Source organism: Lissotriton vulgaris, chromosome 1_2, assembly GCF_964263255.1.
Source record: "Lissotriton vulgaris chromosome 1_2, aLisVul1.2, whole genome shotgun sequence".
NCBI classification, from domain to species: domain Eukaryota; kingdom Metazoa; phylum Chordata; class Amphibia; order Caudata; family Salamandridae; genus Lissotriton; species Lissotriton vulgaris.
Window position 1 is genome coordinate 101879497 of NC_141686.1, and position 23433 is coordinate 101902929.

Here is a 23433-nt window from a genome sequence, read left to right on the forward strand (position 1 = left end):
TTGCACTTACCAGCCACTCCAACGGATGTTGCCTCGCTCCTCTCTGACGATCGTCGATTCCAGCTGTTCAGCTGCAAACTTTGGTTCCCTGATGACATTCCCAGCACTTCTCCCATGCTGGGAATACCAATCCAATACCAGCATGAGAGAAGCGTTGGGATTGGTATGAGCAACCTGGTTTGCTGCTCAGACATTAACTGGGACCCAGCTGTGCAACAGAGACAAGTTGGAGAAAACTAAGTGCGCATGGTGGTGTGGTCGGCATAAGACAGCTGTCCAAACCATCATGCGCACTTAAAAGTGCCCACCACCAGTTCCCCTGCCATGCCTGTCACCGGGGGGTGGCGATCCGGCAGGCAAAAATAAAATGATAATAAAATGCTTTTATCATTTTACTTTCATTTTTAGCAGGGATACATGTGCATTCTGTGTTTTGGCCTTAAAGCAGTGTTCTTCTTCCAGAAGGAAGAGGATGTGACATTGAGTGATTGCACAGAATGTTTACAGATGTGTGCATGTTGTCTGTCACAGCAATGATTTTTGTCTTGTCTAATATGATTACCACTTTAACGATTAAGTGTAAACTGGGATTCAAGTTATTGCTCTGCATGTATTGTAAATACACAATTCTTTTTTTAGCTTAAAGAGCTTTATTGAAGTAATTAGAAACATAGGTACTGTATACAACAATACATAGAAAAAAGATAGCAAGGAATTAGCAAACTAAATAAATACTTTGATGAAATAAAGGACACAAGAAATCTGTCATTGATATAAAAATATTCCAAAGAGGAAAAGCAATAAGAAAAAATTGTACCTAGAAACAAGATAGCATTTTACATCTTTTGTTTTTTCAGAAAAAGTGAAAAACCTAGAAAAAGGAAGAGGAAGAGAAGAAAAACAGAAAGAGAGAAAGAACAGAGGAAGGGGGAAGAAAGAGAAAAGAAAAGGAAAAAAGAAAAGAAAAGAAAATGAAGATGTAATAGTATCTTCATCTAATAGTATAACAAAGCTTTACTGTTATAACAATAATAATGGTTTCTAAAAACAGGATAATAACTGTACATTTGACATATAAAAAGTGTAAAATAGAAGAAAAGAAGAAACTACTCATGGTGGTTGATAAATTAAGAAGCTATCTTGATTACATAGTGCAGATGTGGATAAATAATTAGTGAGTGGAGACCAGAAGGCTTCTTTACGAATAATGTGTTGAGAAGTTTTGGCAGAAGCTCTGTCCAGTCTGTGATGATAGCAAAGAATGTTCCACAATGCGGAGAAAGAAACCTTAGAGGCGTCCTTCCAATTAGAGGTGATTACTTGAAAGGCAATAGTAATTAACAAGTAACAAATATGCCCACCTTGCGAGATCCAAACCAATTTGCAGAGTTACTTACCAAAAATATGGCACAGATGTCAAAGGGAAATTCAATTGAACAAATAGAGGAGATTGACCCACATACTTTAGACCAAAATCGTTTTATTTTAGGGGATAGAAAAAAGGAACGAAATAAAGAGCCTGGGGTATTAGGAAAAACCCAACAATTCGGGGATAAGTCGAAACTAAACTTAGAGAGAGATAATGGAGTTAAAAATAATTGTTGATAAAAATAATAGAGAGTCTGAGTAGTGCTAGAATTACAGGAGGTGTGGTGTATGCGTGTCCAAATGGAATTCCATGTATGCACAGAAAGGGTGCGCTGTAATCCAGATTCCAATAAGAGCTCAATTTTACTTTTAGAGTGACTGAGAGAAGAAAAATTGAGTTATTTGTAAACTTGAGAGGCTTTAGTAAAGGAGGAAGTGGATATAGGCTCGAACAGAGGATCTTGAAAAGGGAGGGGAGATCTAGAAAGTAGAGAAAGCTGATCTGTCAAGTAAATACACAATTCTTAAGTAGGTTAATGTGCCTCTCTTGCTCTTGTTGAATGTGTGCTGTAGCTGACTGTAAGTTAAGGTGTGTGCATTATAAATGCATACAGGCTCTTATCCAACTGGCAGACCCAGCTTGTAACGTGTTTTACCTTTGTGAAAGCAGTGCTCTTTCATTTTTACAGTTTAACATAAAACATTGTTTACTCTTTCAAACAATGCATGTTTATTCATTTAATGCTTCTTGCTCTTCTCAATAAGAATTGTTTGTAAGTTAGTTTTAAAGGTGGCCTATAAAAGGAATAACGGTTTTCTTGAATTGAAATAATTCTTAATTGCATGCCTAGATGTGCTACATCTAATGTGCCTCTTATATTTGGAATTTAAGCTGAAATGTTGATGAAGGAATGAATTTCACTATATTCTTTAGCATTGAAAATGCTGGCCAAGAATCTTTTTGCTACATATATGCTTAGTAAATAGATTAGTACCTCTGGAAAATGCCTACATATCTCTGTGTGACAGGATCACTATTTATGACAGCATACAAGTACATAAGGGAATCATACTGTTGCATTTCACCTTTTAATTATTTATTTCCCTTGCTGGAACTAGAACCCTGCTCCTGCGTGAGCCTTCCTGGTTCTGTGTTCCAGATTCCCTGTGTGGCAGTTTAAGCCTGCCCTGCTGTTCAGCTGGATGCTCTGTGCCTCTTCACCTGCAATAAATCCTTTTTTTGATACATATCGTCTGGCATCTCACCTTACAAAATTGGCGACGACTGGAGAACCAAAGAAATCCTTTTGCGGCATTTCCTAGGCACAGGTGCGAGGATTTCTTCTAAAAACGAACCCATCCACCTCTCTTCAATTTCTACGTGGTCGGACTGCTGTTGAGTTAAGCCTCTCCTCATCCGTTCGTTTGGCAGCCTCGTGGTATGTACTTTGAGGAAGTTATTGCTTTTTTACTATTTTTCCTCATTAAGAGAGGTCTGCCGTTATCTACGTAGCGTTAGCAGGTTGCCATAACAACCTTTCTGCCTGCATGTCAGCACGTCATAAACGTCACGACGCTTAACGCGTCATCACGCGGATCACGCTCTCTCTAGAGCCAATCCGCCTTGTTTTCTTCTGCTGGTAAAGGCGCGTCACAAAGGGTGTCCTGATTCAACGCCGCCTCAGCGTCAAAGCGTCTTGGATCTACACTTGTTTCTCGAGGCGCGTCACAAGCGGTGCCCCAGATCAGCGCTGCCTCGGCATCAAAGCCTCCTGGATCAACGTCCGCCTCAGGTAATTAGGCTGACCGAGTGAAATCCTGACGCTAGCGCTACAATACTGACAGCTACGACGTGATTAAAACTGACATTTACTGCTTTTCACCTTAACGTTTTAAGACATACTTCCAGACTGAAAACGCTACACTTTTTGATGCTTAAACGCTGAAAGACTTATTCAATTGTTCTTTTCTCAAAGCTTTGTTCTTCTCCTGCTTTGAGGGTTGGTACTATATATATATTTTTTTTGCTACTCTGCATTTTTGCTGTGTCCAGTACAGTGCAAGTATAATTTGGATATTTTGATACTTTCTTATCATTTTCTGTGTGCATTCTACACCATTGGCATCATCTATGCTATTTACAGTTACTGTTATTTTATTTAAGTGGTGTGATTAACTTATTACTCTGCCATGCAATTTGATCCTCCAAGCAAGTTTCTGCAGAGCAAAGGTGAACCACCTATTCCATGGTCACGTTGGAAGGAAGAGTTTATCACCTACCTTAAAGCCATCGATGGTGAGCGTATGTCTGCTGAAAGGAAGAAAAATATTTTCCTCCACTGCTTGGGTTCAGAGGGTCAAAATGTCTTCAGAACTCTTCCTCCTATGCGTTCAGGAGGTGATCACAATGTTTACGATGAAGCTTTATTGCGAATTGAAAATAGATTTAAACCCAATACCAGTGTAGCATTGAACAGGTATAAGTTTTATACTAGAGCTCAAGAAGAGAATGAAAGTTTTGATGACTTTCTCACTGCACTTCGAGCTCTGTCCCTTCATTGCAATTTCGGGTTAATGACTGACGAAATGCTCAGGGACCAAATTATTGTACATGTGAGAAGTAAAAAAGTTCAGGAGCAGCTTTGGATTCTGGGCGATCCCAGTTTAGAGGTGACCATCAGTACCTCCAAAGCTCTTGAACAATCTGAACGTTGGATGAAAACTTTAGAAAGTAAAGCTTCCTCTGGCACTGTTAGTAAACTATCTTCTAGTGTTGATGAGGGTAATGTTAGTGCTGTTTCATCCTCTAGCTCATTTTCCACTGGGAAGCCCAATGTTAATACGAAAACTCAGGTCAATTCAAAAAATTATTACTGCTTTAGATGTGGTAATCCCAACCACATTGCTTCGTATTCTCGTTGTCCTGCCATTGGAAAAGAGTGCACTAAATGTGGACGTTCAGGTCATTTTTCTAAAATGTGCAAAGACACTAGTTCTAGAAAAGATTCCTCTTTTTCCTCTAAAGGCAAAATTTCCACTGTGTCACAAGGTATGTCATCATCCCAAGACCTTGAACATGGCATTGTTGTTTCTATCCGCAATGTGTTTGATATTAATTCTGCAGAAACTTTGAGTTCTCCGGATTGTATCGTTAATATTTTGGGTAAAGAGCTCAAACTTATGGCGGATTCAGGCTCTCCCTGGACCATTATCACCAAGTTATATTGCAATGAAGTTTTTGGTAATCTAGTTGATCTAACTAGCTTATGTGAGTCTGATATTGTTGCACAAAACTTTGATGAATCCTACATTAATATTGTTGGTTATAAAGAAGTCTGTATTGAGTTTAGGGGGAATAGTGCTTGGATCAAAATGTACATTGCCATCAAAGGTGTGAATGTTCTGGGCTGGAGGGATCAATTCAGACTTGGTATTACCTTAAATCCCAGGAACAAAGACCCTATTTCTGTAGTTGCCATTACGTATGATGCTGCACCTTTGAACAACACTGCTTCATGTTCTACGAGTACTCATTTGTCTGATGAGAGTATGATTGCTTCTGAATCCTCAAGGGATGTATGTGATCTCGAGAAGGACCTTCCTTTGCTATTCCCTCAAGTTTTTTCTGAGAAACTCGGCAAACTTAGAGGTTTTTCCCATAGGATCAAAGTTAAAAATGGTGCCATTCCGGTCAAACAGAAGTTGAGGGGTGTACCCATCAGTATAAGAGCTGAACTCAAAATCTTATTGGATGATATGATCCTTGGTGGTGTCATTGAAGAGGTGGAGTCCTCTGAATGGGTTTCGCCCATCGTTTTGGCTCAAAAACCTGATAAAAGTATCAGGCTATGTGTGGACCTGAGGGCTCTCAATGCCAACTTAATTACTGATTGTCACCCTCTCCCCAATATAAACGAAATGGTTTGCTTGTTGGATGGTGCTTGCATTTTCTCTACTCTTGATTTGCGTTCCGCTTATCACCAAATCGAATTGACTGATGATGCAAAGCAATTTACCGCTTTCATCACTCCGTTTGGCCTTTTTCAATTTAAGCGGATGCCTTTTGGCCTAGCCTCCGCCGCTTCGGTCTTTCAGAGGGCCATGCACCATATTTTTAAGGAGGTTAGTTCTTTCGTAAAGTGTTTCCAGGATGATATCCTCATTTTTTCTAAGAATGTGGATGATCATCGTGTTCATCTTAAGGATGTGTGCAACAAGTTATGTGAAGCTGGTCTTACTCTCAAATTTAACAAGTGTAAATTATTTTGTAAGAGTGTCGAATACTTGGGTCATACTTTGTCTGCCGACGGTGTAGTTCCCAAGCGTTCTCTTGTTGATGCCATTGTAAAAGCCCCTTCTCCTGACAACAAGGAGAAATTGCTTTCCTTCGCTGGCTTATGCGAGTACTACAGTAAGTTCATTCGCAATTTCGCCACGAAAATGGAACCCCTCAGGGAGCTTACCAGGAAGTCCTCTGACTTTGTGTGGTCTGAAAGGCAGGAGTCTGCCTTTTCTTCTATCAAAGAAGATATCGTCAATGCCCCCACTTTGAGATCCTTCTCTCTCAACAAAAAGTGCATTATTACCGTGGATGCCAGTTGTTATGGTCTTGGAGCTGTGTTAGGTCAGGTTTCTGGCAAAGAAGAATGGTGTGTTGCCTTTGCGTCAAGGACCCTATCTCTCACTGAGAGGAGGTATGCGGTTATCGAAAGGGAGTTGTTAGCCTGCACATGGGCTGTGGAGCATTTTCGCAATTTTGTTTGGGGCAACAGATTCATTCTTAAAACTGACCACAAGCCCTTGGTTGGTATCTTGTCTCCTGGTGGAGGTTGGAACTCAACTGCTCGCATTGCACGCTTATCTTCAAAGTTGCAGGAGTATGATTTTGAGGTTTTGTATGTCCCAGGTAGGAGTAATGTCACGGCGGACTTTCTCTCTAGGTTGCCTTGCCCTGATGTTGGTTCCAACCCAGATAATCCTGAAATTGATATTGTTTCTGTGGTTAATGACTATATTTCTAGTGATTTCAGGGGTGTCACTGAGATTGAGTGGATGTCGGAAGTTGAGAAGGATCCCATTTTCTCATTTATTTTTGATTGTTTAGAAAAAGGTTGGCCCAAGGATAAATCTGTTTTACCTGAATTTGCCCCTTTTTGTCAGGTTTCATCTGAGATTGAGGCTGTAGGAAGGATTTTGTTTAAGTCTGGGAAAATGATTCCTCCTGCTTCTCTGTACAACAAGATTCTTTCATTGGCCCATAGGACTCACATTGGGATGTCCTCTATGAAACGTCTCATTAGGACCAACTTTTGGTGGCCTGGCCTCGACAAGATGGTAGATAGAACTGTCCGTGACTGTGTGGATTGCATTAGTAGTGATAAGATGCTTAAGGTGTCTTCTGCTCCCCTTCATCCTGTTTCTTGGCCCGATCATCCCTGGCAGAAGCTTGCTTTTGACATTTCTGGTCCTTTCCACCGCCTACCAGAGAATGCTCGTTTTGCTTTAGTTCTTATTGACTATCACAGTAAATGGCCGGAAGTTAAGTTTGTCTCCTGTGCCACCACCTTGGTCATTATTTCTTTTCTTAGGGAAGTTTTTGCCAGAGAGGGTTCCCCTGAAATCCTTATTACTGATAATGGCGTCCAACTTATCTCTCGGGACATGGAGGATTTTCTTGTTTCTTGTGGTATCAAGCATCACACTACTTCGTTGTATGAGCCTAGAGAAAATGGCCAGGTTGAGAGGTTTAACCGTGTCCTCAAAAATGCTGTGGAGCTTGCTTGTTCTTCGTGTGAATCCTGGAGGGATGTGGTAAGGGAAAGACTTTGGATGTACCGCATCACTCCACATGCTGTTACTGAGGTTAGTCCTTTCCAACTTCTGAAAGGGAGAACTCCCAGTTCTGAAATCTGTCCTTGGTGGGTTAAGAAGTTGGATGTTAAGGCTGACCACTTAGACATCTCGCAAGTGGCCAGTCGGGTTGAAACCAAGCAGAACACTATGAAGTCTTTGTTTGACCGTAAAATGAATGTGAAAGTTCCTGATTTTGTTGTGGGCGAATGGGTCAAGATCAAGAAACCTGGGTTCACTCTCAAAGGTCTTTCCAAGTTTGGCAACCCCATTAAGATTGTCAAAGTTTTCAGGAACTCTGTAATTACCCAAGATGGTAGATCCTGGAACATAAGGAGGGTTGCCAAATGTAAGTTTGTTCCTCCTGGTTCTGCCCAGACTTCTACTCATGATAAATGTTCTGCTCAGAGTTCTTCTCATGGCGACAGCAACTGTGTTCCGCCCTCTCAATCTGTCGCTCATAGAGTTAAAACCAATGCCAGACCTGTAGTTATGCCTTCTAGGTTTTTATCTTAATTCTCCTTTCACTTTACTGTTTGCTTTGTTTTATAGGAAGGAGATGTGTTGCATTTCACCTTTTAATTATTTATTTCCCTTGCTGGAACTAGAACCCTGCTCCTGCGTGAGCCTTCCTGGTTCTGTGTTCCAGATTCCCTGTGTGGCAGTTTAAGCCTGCCCTGCTGTTCAGCTGGATGCTCTGTGCCTCTTCACCTGCAATAAATCCTTTTTTTGATACATATCGTCTGGCATCTCACCTTACACATACGCACACCCTCAAACAAGCCAATGTGACCGCTAAACTGAGAAATGGCTAAATGGACTATTCTGTGGGGCCCACATATGAGGTTTTGGGTTTCTCTGTGCAGCAAATCCAAATAGGTATCAAAGTCACATTTGTAATGCAGTATTCACTGTAAGTGAAAACAGATGGATACAGAAATTAGAAACAGAAAATCATGGCCTAAGTGACTAAGTAGGATGGCAGTTCTTAATGAAATTGGGAGTATTGACACAGAAAAACATTGCACGTCTGACCATTGGACGCAATGGAAACTTCCGAATCCAAGATGAGTCCTTCCTTGTGTCAGTATATAACAGTCTGTGTTAGCAAGACAAAATACATTGCAGTGCATTTGTTTGCTATGTTTCATTTCCTTGGGGTACATTTGATTGTCTTCCTTATTTGATCATCCACTTATGGGCCTGTGGTCCTGCTTGGATCTTTTCTCCTTCCTGATGTCGGAGGAAGCTTGTCGTCTTGCTAATTTTTCTCAAAGCAATGTACATGTTTTATCAAAATCATCACAGATTGACAAAAGAGGCGTTTTCTCCTTGTTGGTTTTTCCTCTTAGTTTAGACCCTCAAAAGGAGTCTCCTGTTACCCGTCACATATAATATTCTGTGCAGGGTGGTGAAACGAGTTCCTAAAGGATTCAACCTTTTCTCAGGCAGTTTCAAAGGGCACTTGATAGACCTATAGCATGTCCAGTCCATGGCAAATTGTAACACCCAATACTGTGTAGGTTCATTGTCACTGACCCTGTCAAGGACCTGGCACAAGTATTGCAGCAGTTGCATTGGGAGATTTTGTTGCTAAAACAGACCTTAGTGTTGCTTTACTGGGAATCCAGTTATAGTGCAAGAAAGTTTAGAATCTCGTAAGGTGCATTCTGCTTTTCTCCCTGCACAGTTTAATCCAGATCTCATTAAGGTGGATAATTTGATTAGTTGTATTTCTAGCCTTTCTTTAGCTTTGGCAACTCCATTAGTAGCCAACCCAGATGCCTCTTTGCAGTCCTGGGATTTCTTTTTGGCAGCGTTTAAGAGAATGTTTGAAAGGCTATGTTTTGAGTACTCTGCTGAAGAAGCCTTACGAGACAGTCAGCAAGGTTGGATTACTCAGGTCTGGTTGCCTCCAAAATAACTACCCAATCCTCAAAATTTAGTTTGGACCAGCATCTTTCTAGTTGACTAGCCAACAGTGTGTGGGCAGGGGAAGAGGGAGCAGATAGAGTAATAGAAAGCAGAAAGTGATCCGAGCAAGTTATAGGGGGCTTTGCATCTGTAGGTTGATCGTATTGGTAAACACTAGATCAATGGTGTGGCCTTTCTCGTGCTTGGGGCTCTAAACCAATTGCAACAACTGTAGAGAAGCAAGATCTTGTAACAGACTTTTAGCGGCACTATCATTGGTGTTATCAATATGGATGTTAAAATCTCCCAGCAGGATAAAATTGGCCTTATGTATAGTTAGAGATGCACCCGGATCAGAAAAAACCTGTAAAAACTGAGCAGGCCAGCCCGGCGGTCCATATAACAAGATTCCAGAGAAGGTGAACGTGGGACTAAGGGCCAGATGTAGGTAGCCCTTTACCGATCGGAATCGGCCGAAAATACCGATTTTCGCCGTTTCCGATCGGTAAAGGGCTATGGAGATGTAGGTGCACATATTCGGTAATTTTACCGAATCGGTATTATTACCGAATCGGTAAATTTACCGAATCGGTAATATTTACTGATTCGGTAAAATTACCGAAAATGCTAGATTGAAATGTGGGTAGCCAATTATCCATTGGCACATGGCTTTCAGAATCGATATTTTACCATAGAATACAAATCCATGGTAAAATACCGATTCCTGTGTACATGCACATCTGTGCATGTACACATGTGCCATGTGACAGACAGACGTGCCCTTAGGGCATGTCTGTGTGCCACATTGCACACATGCCCGTTTTGAGGGTGCTAGAGGGTGTCAAAGTGACACCCCCTGCACCCTTGACAAACTCGGTATTTACCGATTCGGTAAATACCGAATCGGTATTTGCATTGAATCCTATGGGCTTCAAGGCCCATAGGATTCTATAGCAAATACCGATTCGGTATTTACCGAATCGGTAAATACCGAGTGTTAAGGTATCGGTAAAAAATCCAGATGTTGGTACCTACATCCCATTTACCGATTTTGAAATACCGAATCGGTAAAATTCGGTAATATTCGGTATTTCAAAATCGGTAAATGTGATTTACCTACATCTGGCCCTAAGTGTTAAAGTTAAAAGCAGGCTCTCACAATTCAGAATCTGAGGAGGTGAAAACATGCCTTTAAAAGTTTCCTTGTAAATAATGGCTATCCCATCGCTTCCTTTGCCAAGCTGATCTGATCTGTTAATGCAGTAACCAGGTGGCAAGACCTGGACCACATTTGGGCCACAGCCTTCATGTAGCCAGGTTTCAGTGAGAAAACGCACATCAAGTGCCTGTTCCACTAGAAGAGCATATATATACAATTTATGAGCAGCTAAAGAGCGGGAGGTAGCCATGAGTGAAGTTGTGAAGTCGCAAGAGGTTGACTGAAACTGAGCTGGGGGTGCCAACCGCAACTTTCACACACCAAGGAAGATTGGCCAAGATCAATGGAATGAAGGCAGGGGCTCGTTAGCGAGGTTCGAAGAGCTCGCAATTGGCTGGCTGTATAACGTACACTGTTTGGTACGAAACTGGCATGATCCGTGGCCCCTGGTCCCAGATGGGTGAGGATGGGAGCCGATTGGCTTGCCTTTGGCATGCTAATTCCGCGTACGCACTGAATCCCAACTTCAAAGAACAATCTGGAACACTAGAGTGCGTCACGGAAAAATGACGGCCAACAAATATGCAAATAAGCTCTAATGTGCTATTTTTACTGGAATTGACACTGTTGTTCCTTTTGGTGGATTTACTCTCTGTCTAAGAACGAGAAAGACTTATTTCTACTAAGAAACACTGCTCTATTTCTATACTGCAGTATCTTCAAAATGGGTTAATTGTACCCTCTTCACAGGCTGCTGAGAAACCTTGGTTCTTCGTACAGTAGAAAGACCAAGATTTAAGGCCTTGCATTGCTTAACCTTACCTCCCTAGTTTGTGCCCCCCTCCAGGCAGGCTCAGCCTAGTGCCACAGTCTAGTGCCTTCTGCTTTGAGTTCCGAGATGGCATGTTCGATCCCGTGGTCCCAGGTGCTAACTCCATATTGCTCTTCGCACTGTTTGGGGAGTCAGTTTTGTATTCGTTTTCCTTGACTTCTTTTATTTCCTTTTGTAGTGTAGTGTTGCATTGTTATGACACTTTTGGCAGTTTCTGGGCCACATCAGCACTCTCAGCCCTGCACTCTTTCTGATGATTTTTCTCACTGAAGGTTTACAGTTCCCAGGCTCCCCAACTGCCCTGCCCACCTACCAGGAAAACGTATGCATGCCGGGCACGCCGACAGCATGCCTAAGGCAAGCCTATTTGTGACTGGCCTTGCCTGGTCGCGCCCAGTGCTGGAACCCTGGCTCTCCTGACAACTGTCGCTACACCACGTCGAGCTCCGGGCCCTGGCCCTAAAGGCCACTATAGCAACTGCTGCATCTCCTCCCCAAGACACACAGAAGCGCCATTCGCCTGCCACAGCTGTTAATTCTCCTGCAAAACTGAAACCCTCACAACGCCTACATAGCCAACCTCTGACCCTCTTTGACAGCGCCAGTGAATGCTGCTCAACGTTCAATTCCTTTGCAAGCTCGCCACTGAAATCTGGGACACAGTTACAACTTTCACCCCCGACATGATGTCCATCACCCAGACCTGGCTCACATCATCCCTAACACCCGACATCGAGATCGCAATTCCCCGCAGCTACAAGATGATACACAGAGACCGCTCCAACAAACACAGAGGGGGCCATCGCCATCTTCCACAAGGAGACTCTCCACTGCACCACCACAGATGGAAGAAGTCTTTGATATGCTTCTTAGCAACAATGCCACACCATGCTAGAGCCCCACTGTTAGACCTAAGAATTCTTAGACTACATAGGGTAGCCCGACACCAAGTGGGGGGTACTAAAACCCCAAGGCTTGCATGTGATGCCTACAATTCACTCACAGTAACTCCAGGCCTTACCACTAAAAATAAAGGACACCATACCACTTTAGAAAAATACCAGTACCTTTTATAAAAGTTCTCTTTGTTCTTTTCTAGACAAAATTAGTGCATACATTCAGTTCAGAATAAGCTTCCACACTCAATTTAGCAAGCTTCAACACTTTTCTCAATTCAGCGAAGATTAATTAAGGTTACATCACATTTGAGGATAATCACCATCAGTTACAACAGTATGGCTTGTCAAATTAGTTGATGCAGTATGGGAAATTCACTGTACAAGTTTAATACGCCACTTTACACAACCTGGCATGTACATTACCCATCTGAACTCAGGGTCCAAAACAGCTCGAGCTCACAGCTCCACAGTGTTCTACCCCCAGCAGCGTTCCTGGCAAAGTTCTCAGCCAGCTATATGGCCAAAAGAAGACAAGGCAAATTAATTATGCTTCCTTGTGTCTATTTTTATACCCTGCCCCTATTAGAGATGTTTAGACTCTTAAAGGTTAACTGCCCGGAGGGTTTTACTGGAAGAACTCTGGTTGCTACTGTCACCCTGTAGCCCAGCTCTCAGTACCCGTGCTCAAGGCTCATTTACTTGGGGCACCGTTTCCCTTCTCACACCCCCAAGTCCTCAGTGGTTACTCCGATGGTTTAAATCAGGTCTCTAAAGTTAATGTCCCAAAACCGGGATGTCTTTCAGCAGTTACTCTTTCAACCGGCGGGTCAGTGATCTCTGTTCACCTGCTGTGCCGCCTACCCGCTTCCCCACAGTTTTCCCAGCTTACTTTAGTCTGGAGGGGCAACTCGGCTAGAGATGCCCACGCGCTCTGATATCCCGTTCAAGCGCCGACGGTGAGGGCTCAGTGGGAGTTGGCGTCAGGGGGGGGTTATTTCAGCCCGTGTTGCTCCTCCGGCGGGCCCGTAGCGGCGCTTGTTCCTCCTTCCCCGTTCCTTCAGACGAAAGCTCCGCCTCTTCCGACCAGCCTCCTTCGCTTCAGGCACACCTCCTCTGACACCGCCGGGTTCTTCCTGGTTCCAGACGCCGCCTCTCTCCGCGTCTTCTCCTCCTGTCAGCCGGCCCCAGCGAACTCCGCCTCCACCACAGCGGCCGGGTTCGGACCTCGGGCTGACAGCTGATGACTCACGCACAACGTTACTCCCGCCGAGGGAATATTCTCTCCCACAACAACGCGGTGAGCAGTTCCAACTCACTTAAGTTGACAACCACCTTGGGAAATGTGGCTCTTGCTTCTCGGTAGTCTCTGGGGCAGTTTCACGCTCCAGCCCCTGGGTGAGGTAGAGTTAGCGGACCTGCTTTTTTTTTTTTTTTTTTTTTTTTTAAAACCTTTATTAGTAAAATGCACAATACACAGCGTCTGCCCACAACCCCTCAGGGCCGGCCGCTATGACACATAGGAAAAGGATAAAGCAGAATCAACGGAGCAGAACGCCATTAGAGCAGTCTATGAGCAAAGAGTAATGCATGTAATATGGAACAATAGCATAAGGATATAAAAAGGTTTAATTTTATAGTTTTGTCGAGCACGATTCTAAAACTACAGGACAAAGCGAGTAGAAGCCAATCAGTGACCAGGATAGCTATTATCATTTGAGGAGCATCCGAAAATAGACGTGTTAGAGAAAGGCATGTGACAGAAAAACAAATGACCACCGTATGAGAACCTGGATCAACCGATTAGTCACATGATGAGAGGATACAAGAAACTCCCCAAGAAGACTGAACCCCGACCCCAAAGGAAGCGAAGAGAAATAGAAAAGGGAAACAGAAGAAAAGAAGAAAAAGAAAGAGGGCCATAGAAACAAAGAGAAAACATAAAACACATCCCATCCCCCCACCCTGCATACCAGCGGAAGGCCACGGCCCACCCCCCCCCCCATAGGCATGCCTGTCGCCCCAAGAAACCCCCAAGTGGGAAAGAGAGTATTGAGAGTGAGAAGAGCCATCCCACCCTCCAACTCTCAGAGAGGACAGGGAGGAGCTAGGTTCCACGTAATCTCGGTCACCACCGGTCCTATAACCATCCCTCACTTAAAATACCAACTGCGTAAGAGTAGTAGCAAACAAAAGTGCAGGTGGGGAAAAACACATCCAGTATACGAATAAATCAGACAAAGAACAGTCACAACATAGTCCCCATCCGTCGATGCATCCATTACCCTTAAGAAATCACCGAGGACCAGCAGAAATTCCCGAGACCACCACCATATAATTCCAGCCGCCCGATCCCGGGCCCCGCGACCAATACAATACCCATATTCACTATCCCCGGCAGTCCATAAGTATCCCAGCAGTGCGAGCAAAGACAGACCGTGCATAACAGGAGACAACATCAGCCCTGACCCCTGCAATGTGAAGCAGCGGCATAGTCTAGCCTCATGGTAGACATCATGAAAAAGGCGAGCGAGCAAGGTGTAGCAGCATACATCAGTCCAACTATGCTAGTGTTCCGTCAGCCATAGCAGCATCCAACCATCCGGAAACCATAGAGACAATGTCAGCCTTGTCCCCGCCGATCCAGCCCATCAGTGAAGTCCGGGCGGGTAGCGGCCATCTTGAGCGAGGAGCGCAGATGTAAAGACCACCACCGAGTCAAAAACCCCACAGAGAAATTTGTCCCACGCAGCGCCAAACAGTCAGAAGCTATGCAATCAGAATAGAACCCCAGCAACAGTACTTGAAGGCCGACCAGCCAGGGCCAGTGCAACAATCCTCCGGCAGAACAGGGTGGTACCCCGGGGGGCCCCCAGGTGGGCACAAGGCAGGTCGACCCACACAAAGTCTCCAGCCAAAGGGCAGGGTCCACTGCCACACGCCCCAGCACATCCAGGGTGGGGGGCACGACAGCCGATTCAGCCGGGGGGTTCCACGTCGCTAAATATGGCAGGGCGCTCGGGACATCACTACCAATCACCGGGTGCAGCTGGGCTGGCGAGGGGTAGCAGGCAGCGCTAACGTTCGAAGGTTCTCCAGGCGGTACAGCATCCAGACGGTCACTCAGGCCACGTGCGCTCGCTCTAATGAGTGATCTCAGGTCGCATAGGGCATGTAAAACATCGGCAGGCAAAATGGGTTTCTCGACAGCAGAGTCACGTCCCCGGAGGGCGCCGCCATGTTGCCGTCCGCTGGGGCGTCCGCCGGAGTCCATCCCGATGATGAAGCTAATGATGCTATGAGGTGGCGCAGTTAGGATGGGTCAACGCTACAGGGCGAACCCCAGCTGTCCAGATGCTGCCAGAAACTGCTCACACAATGGAAACGACCCATGCAGGTCTCAGGAGCTACGAGCTAAGATACAATGTCTCAAGAAGATGGCGTCTACCGCAGCGCCAAGGATCGAGGACTCGCCCAGCGCCGATCTCGAGCCGGGCAAAGGATACAACGTGGCGCTCGCTACAGTTTCAAGAACGAACAAGGAGGCATAGAGGCGCGGAGGGTCGGTCGGCAAGCTGTATCGAGTATTGCAACAGTGTCTCGCCAGCCGCCGATCCCTCCCGCTGCAGGCTGTCGTTGTTGCCGAGTCCAGGGGCAGGGCGCTGAGGAACAAAGACCCGGACCCTCGCACGCCACGGAGGGACAGGACGAGGACGGAGCTCCGGTGTCGCTGCAAGCCGGTCGACAGGGAGCACTTCATCCGAGTCGGGAGACCAGCGCGGTTCCGAAGCGCCCACTTCCAAGCAGGATGGGCATCAGGATCCGGCGCGCTTCGGGAAGAAAGAAGACGGGTCGGCGGAGCCGAGGAGTCAGGCGGCCATCGCGGTTGCTGGCTTGGCTCCTCCCAGCCAGCGGACCTGCTTTGAAGTCAATTGTGGTACCCTCAGGTCAGGGTTCAGTCACACCAAGAGGGGCAGCATCAGTATAGGGCGATAGCCGGCCCACCGAACGATCTTTCCCTATTGAAGCACTCTCCTCCTCATTAGTTGCTTCCCTCCTGTCCCTGTCCACTACACTCTCCTCTGGTCAGTGAGTATCTAAAATGGCCGCCCTGGCCCTGGCTATTTATAGGCTAGTCTCTAACTACTAGAATATGCCAGAGGCTTCCAGAACTTTCCTCACTTGGTTCAATGGGTCAGTCTCCTCAAGTAAACCGTTATGGCAGTTGGTGGACACCATTTTAGGTTCCTGAGTGTCCCTAGATTCTCAGGAGCTTGGCTAGGCCTCACAGGAAATGAAGGGGAAGATGGCGACATAGTCAAAGAGCACCTAGCCCCCCTGACAACACTGAAAAATCCTGGTGAACATATAAAAAAATATAAACACTAGGAGGCTAAGGGTGACAAAAATAAATAATAATGGTTAGAACACCCCCAGAAGCAGACAGGTCTAACACGCGTCCCCCCCAGCTGAAAGTGGGGAGAGCTACCCAATCCCTTGGGAGTTCTCATCACTGAGGCGGAAATACCTAGAAAGACCGTCTGCATTGGCGTGGTCCATTCCAGGCCGATGTTCCACCCGGAAGTCCATTCCCTGTAGGGAGATGGACCATCTTAACAACTTAGGATTCTCCCCCTTCATTTGCATCAGCCAACGAAGGGGCCGGTGGTCGGTCTGAACCGGGAAGTGCGAGCCAAACAAGTATGGACGCAGCTTCTTCAGAGCCCAAACCACCGCAAAGGCTTCCCGCTCAATGGTACTCCACCTCTGTTCCCTGGGGAGTGGTCTCCTGGACAGGAAAACCACGGGTTGATCCAAGCCCTCATCATTTAGTTGCGATAACACTGCCCCAATGCCATGTTCTGATGCATCTGTTTGGACAATGAATTCTCTTGAAAAATCAGGGGCCCTGAGTATTGGAGCAGTACACAATGCTTGTTTCAATGTCATGAAGGCTCGCTGGCAAGCCTCCGTCCAGACTACCCGTCGGGGTTGTTTCTTGGAGGTAAGTTCAGTGAGGGGTGCCACAATGGTGCCATACCCCTTCACGAAGCGACGGTAGTATCCAGTGAGGCCCAGGAAGGCTCGGACCTCAGTTTGAGTCTTGGGGGGCTCCCAGGCCATGATAGCCTCAATCTTCGCCTGGAGGGGCTGCACCGACCCTCTGCCCACCAAGTGGCCTAGGTACACCACCGTCCCCTGCCCGATCTGACACTTGCTAGCCTTGATTGTTAAGCGAGCCTGTTGCAGGGCCTGGAGAACAGCTTGCAAGTGTTGCAAATGATCATCCCAGCTTCTACTGAAGACAACAATGTCATCCAGATAAGAAGCCGAAAAAGCTTCCATACCAGAAAGGACCTTGTTCACCAGCCGCTGAAAAGTGGCGGGAGCGTTCTTGAGCCCAAAGGGCATCACGCAGAACTGGTAGTTACCCTGAGGCGTGGAGAAGGCTGACCTTTCCTTTGCTCCATCAGTAAGGGTAATCTGCCAGTACCCTGAAGTAAGGTCAAAGGTACTCAAGTATTGGGCAGCTCCCAGCCGGTCAATGAGTTCATCCGCCCTTGGGATCGGATGAGCATCAGTCTTTGTTACTGAATTTAGTCCTCGGTAATCCACACAGAATCTCAATTCGGGTGTGGCGCCCGGCGGGGCAGCTTTTGGTACCAAAACCACCGGACTAGACCAAGGGCTACTAGAAGGTTCAATTGCTCCTAGCTCCAACATCTTAGTGACTTCACCCTGGATGCTGGCCTTCACCTTGTCTGACAGCCGGTAGATCTTAGACTTCACAGGTGGGCTGTCTCCTGTGTCCACATCATGGGTACACAGGTGGGTCCTACCCGGAACAAGGGAGAACACTGAAGAAAATTGCTCCAGGATCTGGCGGCAATCTCTCTGCTGTTCAGGAGTCAGGGATGGTGAGATAATCACTCCCTCCACCGACCCATCCTTTTCTTGAGACGAGAAAAGATCAGGAAGGGGCTCGCTTTCCTCCTCCTCTGCTCCATCGGTCACCATCATCAAGACGACCTCGGGTCTCTCATAGTATGGCTTGAGGCGATTGGCATGAAGCACCCGGTGGGGCTGTCTCGGGGTCTTAAGGTCCACCAAGTAAGTGGCCTTACCCTTTTTCTCCAATACCTAGAAGGGGCCTGCCCAACGATCCTGGAGGGCATTTAGCTCTCCAGGTTCCATCACCCACACTTTTTGTCCAGGCTCCAGTTCCACTGGGTGAGCATTGCAGTCATACCACTCCTTCATTACTGCTTGGCTGGCTTCCAAGTTGTCGGAAGCTTGCTTCCACAGCTTGGCCATTTGGCTCCGGAAGGCCAGCATGTAGCTCACCACGTCCTGGGGAAGCTTCCTGGGAGTCTTTTCCCATCAGTCCTTCACCAGGCTGAGAGGACCCCGTACAGGGTGCCCATACAGAAGTTCGAAGGGGCTGAAGCCCACTCCCTTCTGTGGCACTTCCCTGTAGGAAAACAAGAGACAGGGAAGGAGGACATCCCATTTCCTCTGCAGGCTCTCAGGCAGACTTCTTATCATGCCTTTCAAGGTTTTATTAAACCTTTCCACAAGACCATTGGTCTGTGGGTCGTAAGGGGTGGTAAACCGATAGGTAACACCACACTCCTTCCACATAGCCCGCATATAAGCTGACAGGAAGTTGGTCCCCCTGTCGGACACAACCTCCTTGGGGAAACCCACTCGGGTGAAGATCCCCATCAGGGCCCTTGCCACGGCAGGTGCAGTGATGGTCCTCAGAGGAATTGCCTCTGGGTACCGTGTGGCATGATCCACTAGAACCAGGATGAACCTGTGACCAGCCGAAGTTGGTGGATCTAATGGCCCTACAATGTCGATGCCCACCCTTTCAAAGGGGGTGCTAACGACAGGAAGTGGTTCCAGGGGAGCCTTTAGCTTCACCCCTGTTTTCCCACTAGCTTGGCAAGACACACACGTCCGACAACAGGTATCAGACGCCACTCTCATCCGAGGCCAGTAAAAGTGGGGGACAAGCCGGGCAAAGGTCTTGTCCTGTCCCAAGTGTCCTGCCACTGGTATCTCGTGAGCCAGTTCTAAAAGAAAGGCTCTAAAACACTGAGGGACCACCAAGGCCCTGGATGAACCATGTCCGGGTGCCTTGGGCTCACTGTAGAGGAGTCCATCCTCCCAGTAAATCTGGTAGTTCCCTACAATGTTCCCTGCTGCCTGGGCTTTGGCCTGTTGACACTCCTTCTGAGCTTTGCAGAATTCCTCCCTGGAAGGACCTCCCTCCACATGCCACTCAGAGGGGATGGGTAGGTTCTCCAAGGAAGCAACATTCTCCTCCGTGGACTCCAGATCCACCTCCGCAGGTGGCCTATCTATCTCACGAGGTAGAGATGTCGAGGCAGGTCCCTCCTGCCTTCTGTCCTTCTCTTCTCTGGCAGCGGGCTGGGCCATTGTTCCAGGCTCCAGCGCAAGCGAACTCCCCCTCCGGGTAGTCGCGGACCTTGTGCTGACACAGGCCCAGTCAGGTGTACCCAGCATCTCAGAATGAGTCTGGTATTCCACCCCCCTCCAAGCATTGTGCTCCATATCATTTCCTAACAGGCAATCAACAGGCACGGCAGGGCTTACGGCAACTCGAAGTGAGCCTGCAACCCCTCCCCACTCAAAGGGTACCTCGGCCACGGGACAGTGGCCCAATCTGCCGTCAGCCATCACAGCGGGATGGAGTACATTTGGGATGACCTGCTCTGGAGACACCAGTTGACTCCTCACCATAGTCATACTGGCTCCTGTGTCTCTCAGAGCCTCCCCTCTACGGCCGTTGATGGTGACCCACTGCTCATACTTGGTAGTATTGGAGGGCAATTGGGTCTTTGGCACCATCTCCTTATCACCCAGGGACACTAAAGTGACACCCGCCCGCTCCCCTCCGTTACCCAAAGGCATCTCCTCCCTGAGCACTACACTAGTTATTCCCGGGGCTTTTCCTCCAGTGGGAGGGGGTGGTCTTTTTGGGCATCTCACGTCTCCTTTATAGTGTCCCACACCACCACACTCGAAGCAATGAACAACCCTTGGCTGCTGGCTTTGGCCAGGATTAGGGTTGCGGGGGGTTAACCTTAGGGATGAATCCTCTGCCCCTTCCTTGTGAAGTATTTTGTGGACCTTTTGAGAACTCCCTCTTATTATCTCCCCCCTCTTTCTTCTGGGGGGTGCCCTGTCCAGACGTCTGGGAATCCCCTCCAGTCCCCTTCGAGGACACCCGGGTACTAGCCCAGATGTCTGCCTCCTCAGCAAGCTTCCTGGGGCTGGTCAGCTTGCTGTCCACCAGATGTTGTCGCAGCTCGGGAAAACATTTCTCGAGTAGGTGTTCCTTGAGTATGAAGTCCTATAAACTTTCATAGTCCTCTACCTCGCTGCCTTTCACCCAACCCTCCAAGGCCTTCCTGGCGTAATCAAGAAAGTCCACCCAATTCTGTGTGCCTAGTTTGTGGCTACTCCTGAATTTCTGCCTATACTTCTCAGGAGTTAGTCCAAACTTCCTTATCAGCGCCACCTTCATTGTAGGGTAGTGGGTTTGCTCATCCTGCTCCAGGGCCAACAAGGTATCCCTACCAGCAGGTGGCATGTATTTATACAGCCCACCCCCCCCAGTGGGTTTCCAAGATCCCATGGCCCCTCAATGAGACCTCATAGGCGGCTAGCCATTTTGCAATATCATCGCCTGGGGTGTAGCTAGCAATGTTTGTTTTCGCTGCCACCATTTCTTGGATTGGAGGTTCTTAAGGTTAAGGCTTGAAGGTCTAACTCTTTTATGGTTCGTTCGTGGGCCAATCTCCTGTCCTCCCTCTCCATTTCCATTCTAGCTAAATCCAAGTTTAGTCTCCTCTCTTCCCTCCTGTCTTCTAGCTCGGCGTCAGTAAGGCTCCTCACTGAGACACTGCTGCCCTCCCTTGAAAGTGTCCTGGGACCTGTCAGTAGATTCCCCCCTTCAGTTTGGTACAGCAGCCCTGCCCCAAGGACAGTGTCTCGATCACTCTCTTCTGTGTCCTGTTCCTCCTCCATATGAGCTTCCACCCATGCCCTCAAGCTTGTCTGTAACTCACTTTTCTTGGCACCTTTCTTGAAGAACACCCCCTGTCGTTGACACCACTCTTTAAGTTGGGTCACAGTGTAGGTTTCTATTTCCTCAAGGTTCAATTCCATTTTTCAAATATGGTATTAAATGGGCACTCAGGAGAGAACTAAGTAGTGTAATTCGAGGACAACCTCCACCCACCACCAGGAGTAAATTTGGAAAATCAAAATATAAATTTGGGAGACCGCTTGGAGAAAACTCCAGGTGTAGGCCTGTGGTAAGCACTGTGTTACTACTAAGTGAGTGTAAGCACAAATCCGTTATCCCACCGCTGAAACACCAATATGTTAGACCTAAAAATTCTTAGACTACATAGGGTAGCCTGACACCAAGTGGGGGGTACTAAAACCCCAAGGCTTGCATGTGATGCTTACAATTCACTCACAGTAACTCCAGGCCTTACCACTAAAAATAAAGGACACCACACCACTTTCGAAAAATACCAGTACCTTTTTATAAAAGTTCTCTTTGTTCTTTTCTAGACAAAATTAGTGCATACATTCAGTTCAGAATAAGCTTCCACACTCAATTTAGCAAGCTTCAACACTTTTCTCAATTCAGCGAAGATTAATTAAGGTTACATCACATTTGAGGATAATCACCATCAGTTACAACAGTATGGCTTGTCAAATTAGTTGATGCAGTATGGGAAATTCACTGTACAAGTTTAATACGCCACTTTACACAACCTGGCATGTACATTACCCATCTGAACTCAGGGTCCAAAACAGCTCGAGCTCACAGCTCCACAGAGTTCTACCCCCAGCAGCGTTCCTGGCAAAGTTCTCAGCCAGCTATATGGCCAAAAGAAGACAAGGCAAATTAATTATGCTTCCTTGTGTCTATTTTTATACCCTGCCCCTATTAGAGATGTTTAGACTCTTAAAGGTTAACTGCCCGGAGGGTTTTACTGGAAGAACTCTGGTTGCTACTGTCACCCTGTAGCCCAGCTCTCAGTACCCGTGCTCAAGGCTCATTTACTTGGGGCACCGTTTCCCTTCTCACACCCCCAAGACCTCAGTGGTTACTCCGATGGTTTAAATCAGGTCTCTAAAGTTAATGTCCCAAAACCGGGATGTCTTTCAGCAGTTACTCTTTCAACCGGCGGGTCAGTGATCTCTGTTCACCTGCTGTGCTGCCTCCCGCTTCCCCACAGTTTTCCCAGCTTACTTTAGTCTGGAGGGGCAACTCGGCTAGAGATGCCCACGCGCTCTGATATCCCGTTCAAGCGCCGACGGTGAGGGCTCAGTGGGAGTTGGCATCAGGGGGGGGTTATTTCAGCCCGTGTTGCTCCTCCGGCGGGTCCGTAGCGGCGCTTGTTCCTTCTTCCGCGTTCCCTCAGACGAAAGCTCCGCCTCTTCCGACCAGCCTCCTTCGCTTCAGGCACACCTCCTCTGACACCGCCGGGTTCTTCCTGGTTCCAGACGCCGCCTCTCTCCGCGTCTTCTCCTCCTGTCAGCCGGCCCCAGCGATTTCCGCCTCCACCACAGCGGCCGGGTTCGGACCTCGGGCTGACAGCTGATGACTCACGCACAACGTTACTCCCGCCGAGGGAATATTCTCTCCCACAACAACGCGGTGAGCAGTTCCAACTCACTTAAGTTGACAACCACCTTGGGAAATGTGGCTCTTGCTTCTCGGTAGTCTCTGGGGCAGTTTCACGCTCCTGCCCCTGGGTGAGGTAGAGTTAGCGGACCTGCTTTGAAGTCAATTGTGGTACCCTCAGGTCAGGGTTCAGTCACACCAAGAGGGGCAGCATCAGTATAGGGCGATAGCCGGCCCACCGAACGATCTTTCCCTATTGAAGCACTGTCCTCCTCATTAGTTGCTTCCCTCCTGTCCCTGTCCACTACACTCTCCTCTGGTCAGTGAGTATCTAAAATGGCCGCCCTGGCCCTGGCTATTTATAGGCTAGCCTCTAACTACTAGAATATGCCAGAGGCTTCCAGAACTTTCCTCACTTGGTTCAATGGGTCAGTCTCCTCAAGTAAACCGTTATGGCAGTTGGTGGACACCATTTTAGGTTCCTGAGTGTCCCTAGATTTTCAGGAGCTTGGCTAGGCCTCACAGGAAATGAAGGGGAAGATGGCGACATAGTCAAGGAGCACCTAGCCCCCCTGACAACACTGAAAAATCCTGGTGAACATATAAAAAAATATAAACACTAGGAGGCTAAGGGTGACAAAAATAAATAATAATGGTTAGAACACCCCCAGAAGCAGACAGGTCTAACACCCACTATCCCAACCCGTGTAGTCACTCTAGTGTCCTCGCACCCACG

The 23433-nt window shown here is 47.2% G+C and overlaps 1 protein-coding gene across 1 annotated transcript in view; it reads right to left on the minus strand.

Annotated features, from left to right (window-relative positions):
• The window catches only part of USP18 (ubiquitin specific peptidase 18), a 182850-nt gene that overhangs the window by 89156 nt on the left and 70261 nt on the right, over window positions 1–23433 (minus strand). The window lies entirely within an intron of this gene.